The 22,770-nt window shown below is 36.1% G+C and overlaps 1 pseudogene; it reads right to left on the reverse strand.

Annotated features, from left to right (window-relative positions):
- LOC150080777 (myophilin-like) overlaps positions 1-22,770 on the reverse strand; it is a 76,534-nt pseudogene that overhangs the window by 18,063 nt on the left and 35,701 nt on the right.

Genomic DNA, 22,770 nt, shown 5'->3' on the forward strand with positions numbered 1-22,770 from the left:
TTTGTAAAGGTTAAATGTCAGGCGAATATTAAAAGATTTTTTTCCCATCGTCCTCCAGGATTGTAAGAAATGTGCTCAGCATTTGTTTTTATTTTATTTTCTTTGTTTTTTTAACCCTAATCATTGAGCAGAAATAAGGTTCAAACGCTGCATTTTTTTATATTTTAAACATCATCCATAAGGCACAAATCTGTATAGGAAATCAAGGTATTGAGAGGCTTTGCTACGAATATTGGTGTAATGGAACTTACTCATATCAACAAACATTACACTATAATTTCATAGTACAATGTTTGTTTATACGAATAAGTTCCTTGGAACATTCAATTCAGTAGCATACTCATTAAAGGCAGGCAACTGACAATTAACTAATGCACGATTAGTAAATTAAATCAATGTGATCAACACTAGTCATTTTATACCCTAATTTTAAAGTTAGCTTAAGGTAACTGACTTCCTCCCAAAGTCAAAAGTTAGCGTTCCAAAGTAAATATCTTAGGGCGGCATAATTTAGTGGTATCTATCTTAAGGTGGCGTGGCATACCATAGTGGTATCTATCTTAGGGTGGCATACCATAGTGGTATCTATCTTAGGGTGGCATAACTTAGTGGTATCTTAGGGTGGCACAGTCGACAACGATTGCTGCTTTACCATACCGTGGGGATAAAGCTCAGATTCGTTTCCTATTCGGTCTACAGTGTTGGTTTTTTCCAACACTGTAGACCGAATTAATCTGTCTTTCGAGACTGTTACATGTTTTATCTTCCGTGTTATCAAGTTATCCTCCTGTTCTCTATTTTTTTCCATAAATAGGCAAGCCGGCCTTAGTTTCCTTGAGTCAAATTTAAACAATCCACGCCGTCTGTTATGAATATTCAGTTTGTCATTGTTTGGTTAATTCTTTAAGACAGCAACTCGTTAACATAAGCACAGAAGAGTTTAGAAGTATTCACCTTTTCATAAAAATCTTAAGTTACAGAAAATCTTTGACTTTTAATTTTCCTTTTAACATTAATTTTTAACTCTTTAAATTTCTGTCATATCTTCTTTTTGTAACTTATTTAAGTCTATTCTTAGAAACTTAATGTTTAATTTCGAATTTCAATTTCGGCTGAAGCCATTTAAGAAACTTTCCATTCAGATTACGTGTACTTTACATATGGAATTATGAAATTTCCCGCATAACGGAAGTAAATTTATTAGTTATTTCATCGAAATCAAACCTATCTTGCTTTCATTATCTCTGTATTTCTTCTGTCATTTTTAACTCTATTTCATTTTAACAAAACGAAAATTCAATCAAGATTATTACAAGAATGATTTCTCTAAGGATTCATATTAATCTAGAACCTTTGGTGACAAAAGATCGAAACCAGGCCATTCAGATTACGAGTATAGGCACATTTATTATACCTTTTCTACACTGCCACCACCCAAGTAGAAATATTTCTGCCTCCACTGTTTAGATTTATTGGATTCATGGTTATAATGGCGAACAAAGTCTCATACACAGTCGCCGCTAGGAAAAAGAAATCATTCTGGTCACTGCTGCACCCGGTCAAAAGTAGTTTTGCATGATGATTTCTACAAAGCCAATAGTCAGACAAACCTCATGGTCCAATTCGCGAATTCTTATTTTTTCATAGCAGGGGTCTGTCATGAAAAAGTCCACCAGTAGTTCTTAGTATGCCTGGAATATCTGCATTATGTACATTAATGCATCTTCCACTTTTGTTTTTGCCTCACTGTTCTCGCGGGTAGCACGTAGTTAAAATCACCTCCATCGCCATACTGGGTGGAAAATACTCGAGTTATAATTTCTGTCAATGACACGACGCACTTTTATGGGGTTTTTTGTCACTCCATGGCTGATTTAGTACATCTCTGGATAACAAGGTTATTCCCCCACCGGAAACTGGAATTTTTTGCCCTGTAAAACAGGCAAACTGGCGAGAGAAGACACAATTTATGGACATAATACACATGAGTAGATGAGGTTATTCTGCATGAGATTCCTCCCTGTCCTAGATTATTTCATATTTATTTCCTTGGAAAAGCAGGTAAAGAGTGATGGATGGATGTACACCATTTTGTTCTTGGTGACGCATCTCTCTGGTTCTGTAACGAAACGACAAAACAATTGTAGCTATAAAAATACCATATCTACTATTTACAAGAATAATTCATCGAAGAAAGCAATAGAAAAAAATGCTTTCTTATTAAGAAACATTGGGATGCGAAATAGCTATTGTGATATCATGGAATGGAAGCCATTAGCTGTATATATCAGCACAGCAATAGTTTTTTATTAATAATCAGCGCATTGTCAGACAGAAAGGACAGTGCCAAGTTCGGTTGAGCAGCGAATTTCATTCTAAATTTTTTGTAGAATGAAAACACGAAACTGGGCTTAATTTAACCAAACTTAAAAGCTCAGTATGGCGATGAAGATTTATCCCAAGTGGTACAAATTCTCAGATGCAAATGGTATTATCCACATCGATGTTCTTATGAATTGGAAGATTATTAATGTGATTACCATTGCAAGTTATTGAAGAAAACGGAAGACGGCAATATTATCAAAGCGTAGAAGTCAACACTCCAAAGGCTTCTTTCAACCAGCAACTAGGATTTGTAAGATGTTCCTCAACTCTTCCCTCCATAATTCAGACTTATCACCTTCTGATTATCATTCATTCAGACAATTAAAAGAGTTTTTAAGTTCGTGCTTCAAAGAGGAGCTTCAAAATAAGCAGAAAATGATCAAACCGTGCAACTCTGGTTGCGATAACAACCACCATTTTTTTTTCTTACAATGCAATCTTAGAGAAGCAGAAAGAGGACAGAAGCGCTTCGATAAAGAGGAAGACTGCCTCGAGAAGTAACCGTTGCTAATAAAAGAGAAGTAAAAAGTGAAATAACCTAGCGCTAATAAAAATTTATAAAAAAAAATTCACATTTGCGATAATGGATAAACAAATGGATAAAAATGGATAAACAAATGGATAAAAATGGATAAACAAATGGATAAAAAGCCTAATGGATAAACAGAAGCATATTAAATCTAAGCAATTCGCGGTGTAATTATTTACATTTGGTTTAAGTGAAAATTAAGCGTGACTATTTGATGTAATCATCTAATGGATATTTGAATGAATGTGTTCGTGGGATGTGGAAACCTCACTAGTAATCTACAGTAGGAACAATATTTTTCGTCGAACCATTTATATAACGCGGCTTTTAATTTTTCGAGTTACAGCTGCTGTTTCCACGTTCCCCGGAGACGCATAATTGATCCAGAGACAGACTCACTCGGAGAATTAGAATCGTGCCGAAAACACTAGTATTAGCAATATGAAAGAGAATAAATTAATTGCTGCGCTTTTCGGCACAAAATTGACGCCATTATTCATTTACCAGAAACTGTGAAGGGAAAGTAATAATATTCCAGGAAGATTATTAAAGAACCGGAATGAATTCTTTGTTGGAAAAGGAATATTCATCTAGAATTTCGGACTCCACAACCTTTGGAAATGAATAAAAAAAAAAGATTGGAAGTAAACTTACTTTCATAGGAAAGAAGAGACAGATGAAGCAGATGTGCTTGAACGTAACGAAGCAAAGGATGAAAAATAGCTAAAAATTAACTGAAAGCGGTTGGGAAACTGAACTGCTAATCGAAAATTCAATGTATTCCAAATGAGACTGCCCATGTTTCAGACAGACTGTGAGAGTTATGATTAAAAGGAAGACAGCGAGTTAAGTATTTATAAGAATATTATTCTACACTAATATTTCAAATAATAATTTATAATAATTGTAAATTTTGCTAATCTATCTGGTAATTAGATGAGCAAAATTAATGAATGTTATGAATGGATCGTGTTATGCATGCTCATCGAGAATAATTGATCTGTTTAGTGAGATTACTCTTTATTTGAATTTTGATTATCTTTTTATCTGGAATCCTGCTCATTTTGAAAGATATTAATTTATAGTTCATACGAACCTTTACATGTAATTGTGACCAGTGCTACTGGCGAGTGGATGAGTCAAATGACAAAAAAAATCAAAATCAAATTATCATTTTCCAGGCTGAAAACCTGGAGTAAATCACAAGGAACACTATTCCCTCCAACTGAGATTCAATCCTCGATTGAAAAGACTTTAGAAATTCCCCCATTCAGCGATTGAAGCCAGATCTCGATTTCTGTCCGTTAGTGAGATAATGGTGATTATTGCAGTAAGGTAGCATTTAAGATAAACTAAAATCAGGGAATATTATACATGATTTAGAACGATGGTTTGTTCATCAATACTTCAAGAAAATTCTATGAAAAGCATGTTCTGAAGAGACTCTGCATTCTAGGAAAAATTTCAAATTACAGAGGAGCCAGTTTTGTTTTGTAACACAGAGCAAAATTCGTTTTTGAAATTCGTCTACATGGTAAAAGGAAACAGTATGCTAAATTTTACTCTTTCTTAAGAAACTAATGAAAAAAAAAAAGAAATGTGAAAGGTCGGAAGTTAAAGGAAAACAAAATATTCAAGAAAGCTAATTAAATAACATAAGGGCAAGCATCCCTGATATCCAAGCCTCGGCTTTATATCCTCAAGGTCCTCTCTACAGGAGTGGGGTCTAAGACGATACATCAGCATCTGCGACTGCAGTCAGCAAGCAGATAAGTTGGAGTCGTGTCCTTAGCACTTGACCACATTGATCGCTGGGTCTCAAGCAGGCATACTAACCATTGTATAAGGCAATAGTTAGGCCTCAACTTGAGTACTGTATACAGGTCTGGAATCCTCATTTTAAGAAGGATGTGGATATGTTGTAACGGATGTAGAGAAGAGCGACAAGATTAGTCAAGGACACAAAAGGGCACCCTTACCAAGAAAGACTTCAGTTCTACAAGTTGCAGCGTCTGGAAACTAGGTACCTGAGAGGAGACCAACGTTAAATGGATTTCAGTAAATTAAATGCTGATGGCATCCTAACTCTTGCTGACGAAACGCATAAGGGGGACATAAACTTAAATTGAAAAGCGATGGCTGCAGGACAGATGAACGAAAATTAGACAAATTATTAATAGAAAGATCAAGTGCGTAGTGTGTGTGTGTTTTTTTTTTTGCTGGTTCTATCTAAACTTGTTTCTTTTTATCATTTTCCACTGCCAATACGCATACTAACTATAACTTTTCCGTTACAACAAACGCGAATACGCTTCCCACAATTTAAAAGATAGCTGAACACATTCCAGTCAAAAATTGAGTGTTAATCAATTTATTTTCATTAACTTTCCTTGTGAAAAGAATGAACTGTTACGATAATGAATGAGTTACTTTTTAATTCAGAAGGATCTTTCTTGCTTGAATAAAAGAGCGAAATTAAGTTATTCTGATTTAAAGTTATGATATCTTTTTTAAAGTCAATTTCAATTTGAAATTTCAGTAAAAACTAAATTTATTGAAGGGGAAAACTAATTTAAAGTGTGCTTACTAAGTATAAAATTCAAATCTACCTTATCCTAAAGTTTCTTTAAATGTTTTCTTAAAGGAAATGATTCTGTTTCAAAATTGTTTCATATTTAAATTCAAACGATTCCATAAAATATAAACATATCGGTTCTTAAGCTAAACAACGAATAATGGCATAAAAAAATTATTTACTACAAAATATCGAAACGATTCATCGGAAAGGTCTCGGATTACTGGAAAAAAGTTTAATAACAACCTTAAAAAAAGGAGCAACCTAGGCAATACGAGCTTATCTGAAGGCGAAAAATAAATGAAGATACTCAAACTTCCTTCAGCTTTGTAAAGGTTCTTGAAACTTGCTGAACGGAAGATGACGCTGAAGAAACACTACACGAACTTAGTTTAAGTATTCTATCTAAGGAGAAGGAGGAGGGAGGATTTTCTTTCACCGGAGAACTGGAGTTGAAGTTAAGAACACTTTGTTGTCTTTTGCACTTTATAAACACCAGAGAAGATTGTTTTCTCTCGCCAAGGGAAACTTCCGCAATTCTTGGAGTTGAGTAGATAGACCTGAAGCATTTGTACAAAATTAATTTTTTTTGTATTCCCAGTCTTTAAATGAAGGCAATCACGCATAAGAGAAAACCGTACGTTATGAATCTTCTTAAATTAAAATGATAATGTAGATAGTTCTGCTTCCTGTTGTCCTAAGCATAATGTTCAAAAACCTGTTGGTGTAGGGTTCAAAGTGATTCAGTTGGCCGCAGTGCCAAAAACCCTCACTGCTAATTCCTGTCTCGACATTTTGGAAAATTCAGATATGTTAGAGTTATTTATTCAATCACGATAATGCTGTTCCATAAAGCCATACCGGTGGGCATCTGATTTGACGAAAATGAAGTGGCAATTAGCTTGATTATTTCAGAAACTTGATCTGAATCATATTGGATATATTTGGGACAAGCTCCGGATCAGGCGAGGTCAGTATTGCGTTATACTGAAGGAAAATAGTGGAAAGTCCCTCTGAAAGTCCCAATAACAGATGGAGGGAACGTCATTCATTCCCTTCGTCTGTTATTTTGAGCTGACAGTGCTGTCATTCAAATCAAATGTGATTTTAATGGTGTTAAAGTACTTTTGAAAACATAACGTAAATACTGCGAGGTTTGATCATCCACACTCTTTAGTATCTTTCATATGTGGATGCTTATTATCGTTGGGTCGTTAAGTCCTGTACTGATGACGCCTGGTTAAACAGCATGAGGGGAAAACAACCCCCTAACCGTTGTCTGGCTGGGTTGTTTTGAATTTTCGTAGAGAAGGAAGAGGCACAGTCTTCTTCCTTGGCCGCCTCGGATCGAACCCAGATGTGTTCCCCACATAATGTGGAAGAGCAGCGATCGAAACCATTAATTTAGCTACGAGGATGGCCAGCTGGATAATGACACATCACAAATAACAGCAAAATACTAGTATTCTGTGTAAGTAAAAGTGCTGTTTGTTTGTAGTGTAAAATGGAGGCAACTATTGGTGATCTGCTTCGCAATACGAGATGGTTGACTCTTTTTGTGAAAAACCCACTTTGTACCTTTTCTATCATGCAGAGACGATGCTTTAGCGATTAATAAGTACAGCATTAATCAGTTTCTTTAATAAAAGTTCATTTATTCAATCTTGATGGTGTTAAAATACTTTTGAGAACATAACGTAATTACTGCAATCCCTCTCTCTCTGTTGTAAACATCATTCAGTATTTAATTTACCTTTACTTTTCGAATGTACTTATTGCATTAGCAGAGATTATTAAGGAAGAATGCCTCTAGGCTTTACTCCATCTTACCTTTCCAAGTATCGCATATCATACTTAGGTGGCCCCTTATTCCCAAACACTCTGTATTTGTAAAAAACATCTCGAAATCGATTACAATAGCATGGTCTCTTCATTAATTACTTCTGTTGAGTCCACGGCTACCATTAGTCGATCCTTGGCATTCTTCCTTAGAAGTGCTCGCAGTGAAAGTTCATCTATTGAATTGCAAAGATTCTTTTTCCAAGTGATAATCATCTTCCTATGATCTATAGATCCCTTCATCATGAGAAGATTCTGTCACTGCTTCCAATAATAAAACGCTTCCTTGCAATACCGAAGCTCTTGAGAGTAGGCCGATGCATCATCAATTAGCTGGAAATCCAACTCTGACTTAAGTTCTTTCAAAATGAATTCAAGAAATTTTGTTTATTATTGTCAACAGAAAATTAAAGAATTTTAGGCTATCCAGTGCACGAACATTATAGTAGTTTATCTTTTGAAGAATTATGAGTAATAATTTCTGAAGACCGGATTAGTAAATAGAAAGGTGCCGAAATCCGTGCTGTTAATATAAAAGAGTTATTATTGGCTTAGGAGAAACAACGAAAGTTGCCATGATTATGTGGCACTTTAGGGAGATTCTTTTCTATTTATCTTAATGAATCATCATCCCCTGCTAGTACTACACGTGCTTGTTTGCTATTACAGAAAATGTCGCGATTTTTCAAATTTCGCCGACGAAGTAAAATGTGAAGTGAAATGCCCTAATTCCTTATTGGATTACTAAACGTGGCATTACAGAACAAAGTAAAAGGATGGGACTGTAGAGACTATTCACAGCTTCAAAAGATGAGAATAAAATGCTTAAAATTTAATGCAAATATTCAGCGAAGACTGCTAACTGAGAAACTTGACATTGTCCTCAGGGCTGCACTGTTTGAAATCTCCAGACGGAAAAGATCTTGTAAAAACCTCATTTCTACGGTGTCTGAATTTCGCGTTCCACCAAGTCGATGCATTATTTGTAGATTCCATTATCTACCATTTCTTTTCTTTATTTAAAAAAAATTTCCACTTCCAGTTATTTACTTTGGAATGCTGTTAAGTTAACAGTTATACGAAGCACGCACTAAAGGAGCCTCCCAGTTGGCGGTTTGTTATTCGAGTCACTCTTTGAAGCAGGCACTCGATGAACTACTTCATTTAGTTGATTTTGTTTTTCTCTTTTTTAGCTTTCTTCGTTTTGGCCCGATTTTTAATTTTCTCCTTTTGATAATTTATTGTTATTAATGAATTTCATCCTTGAATAATATTTAATTATGATTGAAAATCGAATCTCCTTTCCCACCATAATTTTATTCTTTTACTTTCATTAAAGAAAATGGATTCATCAGCTTTAAATGTATGCAAGATATACTCCGAAAAGAGTAGATGATATATATGATGTCAGGGTTATTGTCAACTCTTCAATTCCCTAGCTTGGGAGATGGAAGCTGGGGGGAAGGCACATCGTAGGAGAAAGGGAAATCAAAGAATAAATAGATCAAATGTAAATAAGAACGTGAATTACGAAAAGAAAGATTTGTTTACATAAGACCTGTCAAACTTTGTGTTATATGGTGCAGATACTGACGGGGAAGGTCGTATATTTCGCGTTATTGCCTCATAATTTCCTGTGGGGCTTTATTTATCAAAGCTAGACGTGCCTCAATGTATTTAGATTGCTACAAGCATTGGAAATGAGTCACAAGATCACAAAATGGAGTGCCTTCTTCTTATGACAGACGACCATTTGTTCAGGGCAAGCTTTGATCGCTGCAAAATATTGGCATATCCAACTGGAATCGTAATATCGGCATTGAAATATTGCTCGTGTTGTTTGGTCGATATAAATGCACTTCTCACTAAAGAGGACTTGCGAAATTTAATAATTTAATTGCTTTGATATATGGAGACAAATTGGGCTTTCCGGCAGAAGGATCCTCATTTCAACTTCCTTTAATGAACCACTTGGACACATTTCAGAATCCAATTAGGGTAATAGATTACTGAACATTAACATACGCTGGGTGGAATCACGAAGTTTAGTACGGTCGCTAGTTCCTACAGCATAACCAATTAGAGTTCTGCCTTAGAGCTATGCTTATCTTTCTGCAACGAAGGCGTGTTTGGTATTAACCCTACATGAATATTTTCTCTTTTCTTTTTCAGCGATTTAACATCTCGTATTTCTTTTCTGTTATTTGTTTCCTATGCTGCTCTTGTCTCAGAACTTCTATCAGTCTCCTTTAGAAGAAATTATTTCCATACGTTTTATACCACATTATGGTCACTTTTTCCAAATAGAAAAATGTCTCCTTTGTCTCTATTTTTGGTTAATTTCTTCTGAAGTTAATTTTCTCCATGAACATTGGGGTGGGAACAATTACTAATTACACTTCCTTCAAGCAGGAAGTCATAACAACGAATTCATTTCATTTAATACGTGAGCATTTTCGACATTCCATCTGAAGTTGCATCACGGAGAGTTCATGTAATAGTAGAGGCATGTGATGCAAGAAAGCAAGCTTATGTAGCATCAGGCAAAAAAAAATTCATACATCCATTCCCTCTAAAAGTTTGTCCAGTCCCTTCTTGAATTTATTTAAGCTATCAACTTCCATCAATCAATTACAATCAAAATTTGGGAAACGGAACGGTGGCCATCAAATTGAATGAAATCAATTTTCATTCCCTTACCAAAAAAGGAGATCTGAAAATTCTCTCAGATTACAGGACTATTAGCCTAATTTCCTAATTTCTCACACTAGCAAGATTCTTCTTAAAATCATATTGAACAGAATCTCAAGAAAACTTGAAGAAGAAATGCCAGAAGAGCAAGTAGGTTTCAAAAGAGGCAGAGGAATTAGAATCAGGTCTTAAGTCTACGACTGATTATTGAAAAATGCAAAGGATTCAATATTCCAGTCGTTTTGTGTTTTATAAATTATGCAAAAGCATTTGGTTGTGTTCAACATGAAAAACTATGGGAAACGATGACTATTATGGGTTTCCCAATCCATATAATTCAGCTGATTAAGCTACTGTACCAGAAACAGGAAGGAACTTTGAGAACCAACATGGGAAACACGGACTTTTTCACAAATAGATAATGGTGTCAGGCAGAGCTGCATTTTGCCACCTCACCTTTTTAATCTTTATGCCGAAGATATCATGGGTGAAGATTCGGAGAATCTTCACGCATGATATCTTCCAAAGCGTGAAGATTCTCCGAATCTTCACGCTTTGGAAGATTCGGAGACTGGCATCAAAATTGGAGGACTGAAGATAAACAATCTTCGTTGTGCAGATGATACTGTGCTAATTTTCAATTCTAAGGATCATCTTAAAGAAACTCTGAGGAGAGAATGTGAAGCAAGTAAGAAAAAAGGATTGTTTCTTGAATGTGTGTAAAACTGAAATTATGGTGATTGGAGATAATCTCGGTTCCTGTAAAGTGAAGGTTAATGGGCAAGACATCGAAGAAGTTGATGAATTTGATTACTTAGGGTCAAGAATAAATAAAAATAGTGACTGCTCAAATGATGTAAAGAGACGACAGGCAATTGCTAAAACGTTGGTCGCTGATCTGACAAAATAATGGAGAGATCAAGATTTGCCCCTAAAGACAAAACTGAGAATCATGATTCGTTAATTTTTCCAGTTGCCACTTATGGTTGTGACGGATGGAATCTGAAAAGAATTGACAAGGAGAAAAATGAGGCATTTAAAATGTGGTGTTACAGGAGAAGAGAATACTGCGTGTTTCTTCCTTGGTTCGAAAAACAAATGAGTGGGTATTGAATAAAATTGGCAGGCCAAAAATTCTTCTTCATAGCATCATCAGTTTTTTGGTCATATAGTTAGAAGGGAAAACTTTCTGTTGAAGAATATAATGGAAGGAAAAATCGAGAGGAAGAAATGCAGAGGAAGACCTGCAACTAGGTGGAAGAATGGGATCAGTGAACTTCTGGGCATGACACTTTGCGATGCAGTTGGAGGAATTTAGTGGTGACCACAACAGCTCCTCAGGGAGCTATGTGACTGGAAGAAGAAGATCAACTTCCACGACGACATATGGAAGTTTGTTCTAGCAATCAACTACCTGCTGACTAAAGGCAAATTTCCGCACATTTATTCTATAACTGTCTTTCCTCAATTTGAATCTATGCCCCCTCAGGGTCGTAATCTGAGCAAGAGGAAGAATCCCATCAGAATTGAGCCTGCTCAACCCACTCAATGCCTCAGATCACCTCGCAGGTGCCTAGTTGCTGCGAGGTGATCGCTGCAAATTGCAGCGCCCAGACGCTGCAATTTGCAGAACTTAAGCTTTTCTTGGTAAGACCACCCTTTCGTTCCCCTCACCAATTCCCCTCATGTTGTTGTTATTATTGTGTTAATGCTCGTAAGCGTAACTTTTATCCGTATAAGTCTGTCTGTAGAAGTGTGTGTTCACAGGCAGATTTTTGTGTGCTGAAAAACCTAGAATAACTCATAGAAAAAAATCCTACTCCCTCCGCTTGAGATTGGCCAATTATATTCTGGATTGAAGAGGACTTTAGAAATTCCTTCAGTTGTTGACGGGAATCGAACCTAGACTTCTCCAAACAAGTGACAAGTAGCAAAATCACTGTACTGTCACAGAGGATCATATCATGGACGTGATAAAAATAAATAAATAATAATTCATATTAGGGTTACCCGAGAGAACAAACTCATACGCCCATGTGTATTATGTCCGTAAATTGCGTGTGTCTGTTTAACTAGAAAAATAGTCAGCTTGCCTGTTTTGTTTAACATAAAAACTAGAGATTTCTGGAGGTGAAAAACCTTGCTATCCTCATTTGAGACCTACTAACTCAGCTACTAGTCTACAAAAGGCATAAAAGTATAAAAATAAAACTTCCTCGAGCCTATTGACGGGATTTGAACCCTAAGTTTTACCATACGATGTGGGGAGTACAGTGATTATAACCACAGTGTTACCCGCTAGGACTCATAAGCTTGGTAACGTTCAAACTCCGAAAGTGTTTATTTTAATTTTTGTGATGGTGGATTTTTTTTTTATATATAAGTTCATTAGAAGTAGCGGTTAGTTTTTTAAACGTAACTTCATATTTCTCATAAAAAATAAATTTATGTGTCACAAATTCCGTCGACAAACACTCACCGACCTAAGATTCATTCATGCACTATTGAACAGCTGGTTTGTGTCCGTTGAAATTTCAACGGGAAGATTGAGTTCCAACTTTCTGTGTTGAATTATCCAGCATAGAAAGTTGCTTTATTCCTAAACCAGTCCGAAAAAAGAAGTGCGAGTAAACGAATTTTTAAGATCAGTCTTACAAAGTTTCGATGGGATAGAACTGGATTATTAAGCTCTCTCACTCATAATCCGACTGATCCCTCTTGATTTATGTTAGTTGAAAAAATACCCTCTCTTGAAGAGAGACATCCTTATAAAATGTTTGAAATACCGAGTATCATTTATCTCTGGATTATCCTTCTGCACACAGAAATTAATTACATTCACTGCTCTGTCTTCCGGAATCTACCGATGTGGATAACAAAATTCCGCTTACAGTTTGTGGGTACACAAAGAAATGATTGATGAGAGTTACAGCTACGAAAACCTACAGTAAAAGAACTATAAGTGAAAAATATAAACAATCATAGGATACTTATGCATTATGCGATATTTAATAATTCCATCCAGAGAGAGAGAGAGAGAGAGAGACTTCTCTTTTTCCTTAATAAATACAGATACAGACCTATCTATTTGAAGAATCTGCAACCATTACAAATTGATAAACAAACAATGAATCTCATTTCAAGAAAATATCCAATTATGTAGAAGTAGCGCACCTTGCAGTTACTTCTACAGAGGAATTTTCGTTAATAGATAGGTCTAGATCAAGTTCTGTATATTTTCATGTTCCTTTACCTAAGAAAGGAAGCACCCAGAAACGATGTGCACCAATTGATCGCAGTTAGCTTGTCTTATTTTGTTCATCAAGCAGCTGGTGAACAAAAGAAGTCATGTTAAATGCAATCAGTTGATTTTGTTTGCTTCAGGTAAATGAGGTAACGCAAGAATGTAATTAATAGGAGCATGGGACGTACTTGGATTTTTGAAACTATCGCATTAGAAACAAAAGAATTTGCAACTTATTGTTCAAATCGCATGACATTGAAGAAGGTTACCGTCAGGAAGAACTAGAGAGAGAGAGAACTGTGTACTTTTTCTTTTAACGTTACTAGTACAGTCCATGATGCAGAAAGAGATAAGAGAATAAAGACTTGGCAGTCTAGTGACTGGTAATCGCGTTAACGAAACTGAACCGGTGGGAATGTGACCTTTAACACATGGAGCATTTATAATTTCTCAGGAGGAAAACTGCCAACAAGAATAAATTCGAGTAAAGGAATGAGGCTTTGTCCTACAGTTATAAAGCTAATTCTCCAAAAATTATCGTTTGTTATTTCAAGGTACCAGTGATCCCACGACTAGAAATGGCATATTATATTCCAACTGCAAAATAAACTCAAGTTTATTTTGCCGTTGGAATCTTAAGAAACGTGTTGTTTTGTTTCTTAATATATCTTGCCAACTTTTTTTCATTAGAAAGCCAAACGTTAGTTTGTTTCGGGAGTCAACTTTTGTAGAAAATTCTCATTTTCGTACAACGCTAGACCCGTGATCTGTACAGTTCTTCCCTGCATTTCTTATCAGCGTCACATTACTCACGATCCACTTGGATCCTAAATGGAAAAAAAAAAAAAAAAACATTTTGGACATGCACCCTTCTTTAAAGTAAAATTCTTGAATTTTCAGTTCTTTCAGAACACGGCGCTAACTTTTCTTTGAAAACGGCAGAATTTTGTCAAAGACTACTCCTGCATACATTTTCTAACGAACAGTTGGTCTTCTTCCTGAGCGACTGAGCGCTAATTCAACACACTGCAGTTTGACGGAACTTTGTCAGTAGCATCTGTGCTGTACACTTTGGTGAGGGCTGTTTCCGAAGTTCATTTTCGTAACGCCACCCCACGCCAGATTTAATGCTTAGTCCACCAGCACTTCCACTTCCGTGTGAAATGAGCGGGGGGGGGGGGAATGGTCCACCATAACACCTTCACACAGATATTCTTTGCGCTCTCCTGCATTTTAACACAAAAATATTATATGTTACAGGCAATGTGCAGAATCCAGGCATTGTACAAATTGCCTAGGCAATGTTGCTTTTTGCAAAAAGTAGCGATAACCACCCATCATGGCTGAATCCCATCTTGTTTGATATAGTGTTCCGCTATACCTATATCCTGGTGGAACTTTTGTTCGTGTTCATCACTAACAGCACCCATGTAATCGGGTAAAAACTAGAGATAAGAATGTAAAAAACGTATTTTAAGAGGGCATCTGGAATTTTAATATTATACAGTCAAGTAACAGTTCTTCCATCAGTTGTTTACAGTTTCCTTTACTTTTCCTACCAAAAACCCATGAAGGATTTAAAAGCTACCCATGCAATTAATTGAATGTCTATATGTAGTTTAGTTTATTTATTTTTTTTCAAAACTGCTATCATATAGTTGTTTTCTAATTTGCTATCCAACAAAGATTCTTTTGATTTTCGCATTACTTAATTTTGAAAAAACTTCTTTTAAATACTCCTATTTAAAACCATCGCTTTCTTTATTCAACGTTTGCAGAAAATGTTTCATTAATCTCACATGCAAATTATTTCATTAATCTCACATGCTTTATATGCAAACGTAACACTCCAAAAAGTACCAACAAAGGATCCATCTACGAACGGCGCGCATGAGACATTACTTTTCTCAGAAACGGACTCTTCAGCGCTGGTTTGTTCTGTAGGTCCCTATGTAGTTCGACACAAGCAGAAAAAACATCTTGGTAAATCCGACCTGCAATCCAATTAAAAGCGTGATGACCTTAAAATTCCACATAACTGTCATCGATGATTCTTATATACGATGGCATTCAGTATTTGGGCCATTCTCTTAAGTTCCTTTCATTCCAACATAGTCGGCTACAGGTTTTGAAGGATTTATCTTTCCATTATGTAGAAAAAACTACTGCTTTAAATTTACTTCAGCTAATCAGTGAACAGCACTATTTGTCAGCTTTGCTATTTAAATTCTAATCTTCTTCAATCAAGTTGTTTATATCAAAACACTGCATACCATAAAATGTCGATAAATTTTATCTCTCTTAAAGGGTATTGCAATTGTACTATTAGCTGTTAAATTTCATTCCTGTAGTATCCCAAAAGTAATTCTTGTAATCCATAAAGTTCTGTCTGTTGCTTTGCTAGATTTAAATCGCGAACTACCTCAATAAGTTCACTGTGTGGAACGTAACTTGTCTCCCTCATTGAACATCTTCTTCATGGGGAATGGGAAGTCATTTCCATTAGTTGGTCGTATAGGAATAGGAAGATCTTCCCCATGTGTAATTGATTTCATTGCAGAAAGCAACGTACTGATTTCCATTTCATTTAACTTTTGCTGTTCGAGAAACCTGCAATTTTTGAAATAAAGAAATATCAGTCTTCATTAAATCTGGTTAATTCACTCAATAGTATGGCCGTAGCAATGAATGCATATTCTTCTTTCCTTTCATCCGTTTAATGGAATTTATATCGCACGATATGCAGCATACAAGGCGAACAAACTTCTGCTTTATATCCCAATTGGCATCCAAAATAGAGATAATAAGTTTATTTGACCATTTTTGTTGTAAGCTGACGTTGCGTCTTTTTTTTTTTGTTTTTGTTCTTATGAAAACTCTAAAAGTATTAGAACTTACAGTACTTAGTACGTCCTTGGATTAAAGGTTGAGAAGACAGAAGTAGACACTTGTTGAGATGTATTTTGCATCTACATCCACACATGAGAAGTTATTAAGGGAGGAGAATGCCAAAAGTTTATCAAACGGTAGCAGGATGCTTAATGATTTTGTAATAACTGAGAGCAAAGTGGAGGAGAAATTGTTGAAGTTAAACATAAGAAAGGCGGATGGGATCTATCTAGTTATACGGAAGGAGGCGGCAAACGAAGTAAGAAAACCTTTAGCCATAATTATGAGAGCATCGTTGGACTCAGGAGAAGTCCCCAGAGACTGGAGATGTGCAAATGCATCCCCAATTCGTAATTACAGACGAGTAATAACAGCAGTTAGCTTAACTTCTGTTCCGGGGAAAATAATGGAGTCACTGGTTAAAGATGCATTGCAGGATCATCTAGACAAGACTGCAGCAATAATTCAGACAAAGCATGGGTTTGTTAAGGGAAAGTCTTGTCTGAAAAATTTGATTGGATATTATGATGTGGTTACAAAGGAACTGGATGCAAAAAATAATTTTAATATCATATATTTGGATCTTAGAAAGGCCTTTGATACTGTTGCGCATGGAAGACTATTGTACAAATAGGAGCAGAATGGTATTAAGGGTAAGTTGCTACAATGGATAAAGGGTGGTTGAGTGGGGGAAGACAGAGGGTGGTAATCAATGGATGCTGCTCTTCTTGAACTAACGTTATTAGTGGAGTCCCCCCAGGGTTCGGTGTTGGGCCCATTGTTGTTTTGTATATTTATCAATGACATTGATGAAGGTATATCAGGCTTAATGTCGAAGTTTGCAGATGATACAAAGGTTGGAAGGGTTGTTAATGACAGTAATGGCAATGTGCTACTGATGTTAATGATAATGTTAATGCCAGACAGGCTGGCAAAGTAAGTCATGGGGTTTTGTCAATGATATACAGGAATTTTGCTAGCAGGAAAAAGGAGGTAATTATCCTCTTGTATAAGGCAATGGTCAGTCCACGCCTTCAGTACTGCCTACAGATCTGGAGGTGTCATTTTAGGAAGGATGTCGAATTGCTCGAGCGAGTACAGATAAGGGCAACAAGATTAGTGAAGGGAACGAAAGGGTGGTCTTACGAAGAAAGGCTTAAGTTCTGCAAATTGCAGCTTCTGGAGACTAAGCACCTGCGAGGTGATCTGATCGAGGCGTATAAGGCCTTGAATGGGTTGAGCAGGCTCAATGCTGATGGGATTCTACCTCTTGCTCAGATTACGAACCTGGCGGGGCATAAATTCAAATTGAGGAAAGACAGTTATAGAATAGATGTGCAAAAATTTTCCTTTAGCCAGCGGATAGCTGTTTGCTGGAAGAAACTTCAATCTGTCGTTGTGGAAGTTGGTAGCTTAAGTAAATTCAAGGAGTGACTGGACAAACGTTTTCGAGGGAATGGATGTGTGAAATGTTTTTTATTTATTTTTTATTTTTTTTATTTTTGGCTGACGCTACGTAAGCTTGCTTTATTGCATCACATGCCTCTTTAGTACTACTACTACATTAGACTAGAAATTCTGTAGATTATAGTTTCCAGGAAATACGTGTAAAGGGTGGTTGTTCCTGAAAACGGAAGTTGGAGGAATAAATGAGGAAGAAGAAAAGTTGGTTCTGTGAGTTTGAAGTTGGATAACAAATGGATGCTGAGTGGATGCGGCACATGTTTGAACTAGTTTGGAAGAGAGATAGAGAGAGGGGGAGGAATTATAAAAGCTAATTCAGATAGCAGTGCCCATTGAAGATTGTGTAGAAAACGCAGGCAGCAGAAATAGAAGGTCTATGAGAGAGTTAAGAGACGGATCACTAATTAATCTAACTGTCCTCTTTTGAATCGAGTCTAGAAGCCTGAGAGAGGTTATAGGGGCATTATCTCAGATGCGGGAATAATATTCCGTGGCAGAGAAGATTTGAGATTTGTCGAGTGAGTAGTTGTTTAGAAGACAAGCAAACGTCTAGAGCGAAATAGAAACCCCAGTTTTTTTAGATGCGGAGGAAATAATATTGGTGATTTGCTTGTGCCAACGAGATTAGAAGTCAAGATAATCCCTAATAGAGATAGTGATCTTGTCTAAAAACCTGAGTGTCGTTGAGGATGGAACATAGGAACAGAAGAATCCTCTTTTGAGAGATACAAGACCGGACTGAGTTCAGAAGAATTGAAATCAACTACGTTATCTACTAGAGAATTACCTGGAAATCAGCATTTAAGGAATTGGTAGAAGATTGTGTAAGTTGCTACAATGGATAAATTTATGCGGGCAAGGTTTCTCAAACTGGAAGGTGAAACGCAATGTGCTATCATCAATAAAACTATGGATAGGAAATTATAAGTTGCTGATACACATCAGAAATGTCCGTTAAGTTCACGCAGCTATGGTGGTGTCCGTATATTACAAAAATAGTTAAACAAGCTTATTACATAAATTACTCATAATTATGATTAATCGTCATCTACATCTCATCCACTACTTTGTTTTTTGTCTAGATACAGCGATAGTTATTTAAAAGTAGTTGGACGAAAATTGGTTATTACGGGTTTTTCCTTTCAAAACTTACAGCAAAATTTGTGATCTGCTGTCAAAACTGTTCTTCCAACTGTTCTTCAAATTACCAAAGCAGAATTAATTTTAAAAGTTAGTTTCTCTTTATACTACCAAAACCTTGTTGACGAGTGTTATTATGCAAAGTTTATACCGAGTTGCACACTTATGGCGATAACTAACCAGAAAAAAAAAAAAAGGAATGGACAGGCTGATAAAGAGATTTGGCGAGAATGAAAATCTCTTTTGTGTACGGTTTGAAGTGGAACATTCATATAAAAACAAAACGCACCGCTAGTAACCTGATGCGTAGTTAGTTTCTATCAGCACATCTCTCGGGGTAATTAATTTCCCTTTCCCGATATCGCCGTGACAGGTCATATTTGAACGGAATGTTAGCAAGAGGGAGCAAATGTTCGTAACCTGGCTACACGACGAAACTCGGGGAACGTAATTTCTAATAACTGAATAATCAGATGATCCGATTACGAGCTGCATTCTGTTTCATGTTCTTGAAGCTGCAGTTTCATCTTCTTAGCTCTCAACGAATGTGTTTTTTTTATCAGAGATGATCATTATTGCTCATTTAAAATTTACTTTTGCATGGAGTATGTTTCATCATACTCCATATTCCCCTATATATGCTTCAACAAATACTTGTTATTTTAGCACTGCATTTGATTAAACTCTTCACTGGCATGCTGGTGAAGAGGGACGCTGTGTTTCACTTATGATTCATAGCAGCTGAACAGCTTACTACTAGACAGTAGTAAGCTGTTCACTTATTTTAAGCTAATTAGTTTTTTTGTTTCTAACTGAGGGAAAGGGAAGCGCATGTGAGATCCTCGCGAACGAAATTTGTTATTGAGAAAGGTCAGTTCCATTTTACAAAGTTTGGAAAGAATTTGTTCACGGGCATTTTTTCTCCTTCTGTTTTCTTTATCTGCAAAAAGTCCTTGTGAATATTAATAAAAAGGATGCGCAGCAAACTACAGAAACGTTTGTTCCAACTTTTCGCTAGCACACGCAATCTGGAGATGAAAAAGAAAATGAAAAGTCCGTTTCTTTGGCGCCAAATGAATGGTGCCATTGGGCTCTTATTTCGCAGTTTCCGCCTTCTCTATTTCGAAATTAACTATTAATAGAAGTGGGGCGTTGCATGTGAGTTCTTTTTATTTAATTAAAACTAAAACTTTTCCAGTTTACAATGGCCGAACACGTCCACGGTCACTAGTCGACCTTGCAAATAATTTCCATATTTAAGTTTTTCGCTTTGTATAAAATTAAAAATAAAATTAATGCAAATAATGAAAAAAGTATAGACAAATTAAGTTAAATTAATCTGTTTTAAAATTAATTGATTAAATTATTTACTTTTACAAGAATTTAATTTATTTATACTTTAAAAACTTAAAAACAAATTAAATGAAATAAGATGAGCTGACAAAGCGTTGAATTATGCTATCAACATTCATGAGTAGAATGACAAGTTCTTCCATACTGCAGAGACCTCTAATTAATGGTTTGTTGGGATGACTCCTGATACCAGGAAAATGTTACCACAACGTTCAGTGTCATTCAAAGTCCAAAACAAACAAGCAAAACAACAGGAGTTGCTTACCTGCGAACAAGGTTTATAAACTGGCCTACCATAGCATTTAGCTTTTCAAGATGAATTTTATTCTGTTATTATCTACTAAAGCAGAGAGAAAAACAAGACACTGCTCAATTAGGTCTTCCTTCGTACTTTTTTGGGCACATTCTAAAATTATCTCAGAAAGATGATGTTAATTGAATTTGAGACAATTTCAGAATGTACCCTCAATAGAATTCTCAATTTTAGAATGTGTTATTGTTCAGTAGAATTCTGAAGAAGAAGAATGCTATTCTTCGTTCCCCATTAGAATTTTTCAGTATGTGGCTCTTTTTAAATATAAAGTCTATTCTGTATTTAATAAGAAAAACTCTGTCAAGACAAAGTTTTTCTCTATTAAAGGAAATTTGGCTACTATGTTTAACCTCATTAAGAATTAATTCCTAAATGTAAATAAAGTGCATATCAGCTTCTGAATGTATCTTCATTAGAAGCATTTGTTGTAATTATTATTATTCACTTGAGAGAGCCTTTGATCAGAGGGGGTGTGATTAGATTTCAGACCGAGTAGACGCATTAACATGGAGGCCACAATGCTAAATGTGTGTTCAGCTCTGGCATAATTACTTACAGTTGTTTGTGGACTTATACATTTTCGACTTAACAGTTAAAATTCTCAAAGTTATTATCAGCACTATGTTTCAGGTAAAGTGCGTTGTTGAATGGAGTTTCGGGATAAATGTTTAACTCACTGAAAAGTTTCAGTGCGCTTTCAGGGGAGAATCTCTGAAACCAGTCCTTGTCAGCATGCAACTCAGATGTCCTACAAGCCTTCTGGGTCTGGTGTGAGGAGGGGGCTGATCCAGTGGTCGATATTAGGAGCATCTTGTCTTGTTATCAGTTCCACGAGCGTTAGTTTTTACTTTAATCACTTATCTCTAAGGCCTGATTTCTAATTTGACGTGCAGCCTTTGAGATGGTAAAAGACTTGACAGATTCTGTTTAGCATCTCAAGAATCAGTATTCAAGAATCAAGGCCAGGCAAGGTAATAATTTAATACATTCAGAAATGCTTAATTCCTGTTTCTTATCCCTATTTGGTCCTCAGCTTGAATGTATTCAATCATTACCACCTTTCCTGCTGACTCAAATCACTGAGTACGTTTTCTTCCTCACGTATTCAAAGTGTGAAGTAAACGTAAGCGCATCATTTTAGCTGAGTTGTTTTGCATTTAATTTCTTACCAATAGTATGAAGGTAGTGTCCAAATTCCTGTCTTTTCTTGTTTGCATTCCCTGATCGCTAGACGTCAGTAAAATTTTTTTATATCATCCGCACAGGAGACAAAAAAATTAGAGCTATCGGCAACCAGGAAGAGTTCAAGCGCAGCTGTAAAGAGAGTGGCAGAAAAAACGCCTCCCTTGGATACGCTGCGAGCGATGTCAAAGGATCAGCTCTTAGCTCTATTCAACACCATGATGTGTCTCTTCTAATTTTAGCGCACTTCGTTTCTTTCGTTCTATAAAGGAAATTTTTCAGAATTTCACTAAGTGCAGAATACAGATGTTATCGAAGGCACTTGAAATGTGTAAGATAACGTTCATTTAAATTTTCATCGTTCAAGGTTTGATGAATGCGTAGCAGGCTTTCCACAAGATTTGTTGTCAGCATTGTCAGAGGAATTGCAGATTGAATTACAGAGTGCCCGAAGCAATATTAATTTTAAAAAAAATTGACAAGCAATTCCAAATTTCATTAAAATCGGACCAACGGAAATCTGCAAATTTTTACACATGTTTCGGATTGTTTATTTATTATCTGTTCGTTTTTTTTTTTAATATCTCTGATTATATTCAACTGATTTTTATTAAATTTAATAAAACATCTGTTTAGAATGCTAAATAAAAGTAATTACAAAAAAAAATGAACCCTCCTGAAGTGCAATGCAATGGGTACATTATTTAATTTGTATTACACCATGTTGCATCAAAGAATCTACTTACAAAAAAGATTACGGTGGAGAACCAAGAACACACAAATGCATAAATTCGGTAGTTTTCTGGGAATTATTTTCAGAAATGTCTTCTACCGGGGTTCGAGCCCGTCACCACCGGATGCGGAAAGGTCAAGGAATGACCACCGCATATTCCCGGAGCAATATGGCCTTAGTTGCTAATGCTCCTAAAAACCAAATAACAACAACAAATGTCTTCTGGTGATCCTGCTGAAGCTCAAATGAATGAAATAAATTCAATTCTCAGGCCCTTCTCGTTCGTCTTCAACTACATAAAACACGTAACTACCAGTTGAACCTCTCATCACTTTTCGCTCTCTGCGTTCTACCAAACCACAGGTAAAAGAAATGATGGACATTACTCAATTCTCAATCTACTAGAACTGTCAAGCCAGGAAGAGAAAGAGAA

This window comes from Mastigoproctus giganteus, chromosome 9 (genome assembly GCF_048544385.1).
Source record: "Mastigoproctus giganteus isolate SK-2022 chromosome 9, ASM4854438v1, whole genome shotgun sequence".
Taxonomy (NCBI): domain Eukaryota; kingdom Metazoa; phylum Arthropoda; class Arachnida; order Uropygi; family Thelyphonidae; genus Mastigoproctus; species Mastigoproctus giganteus.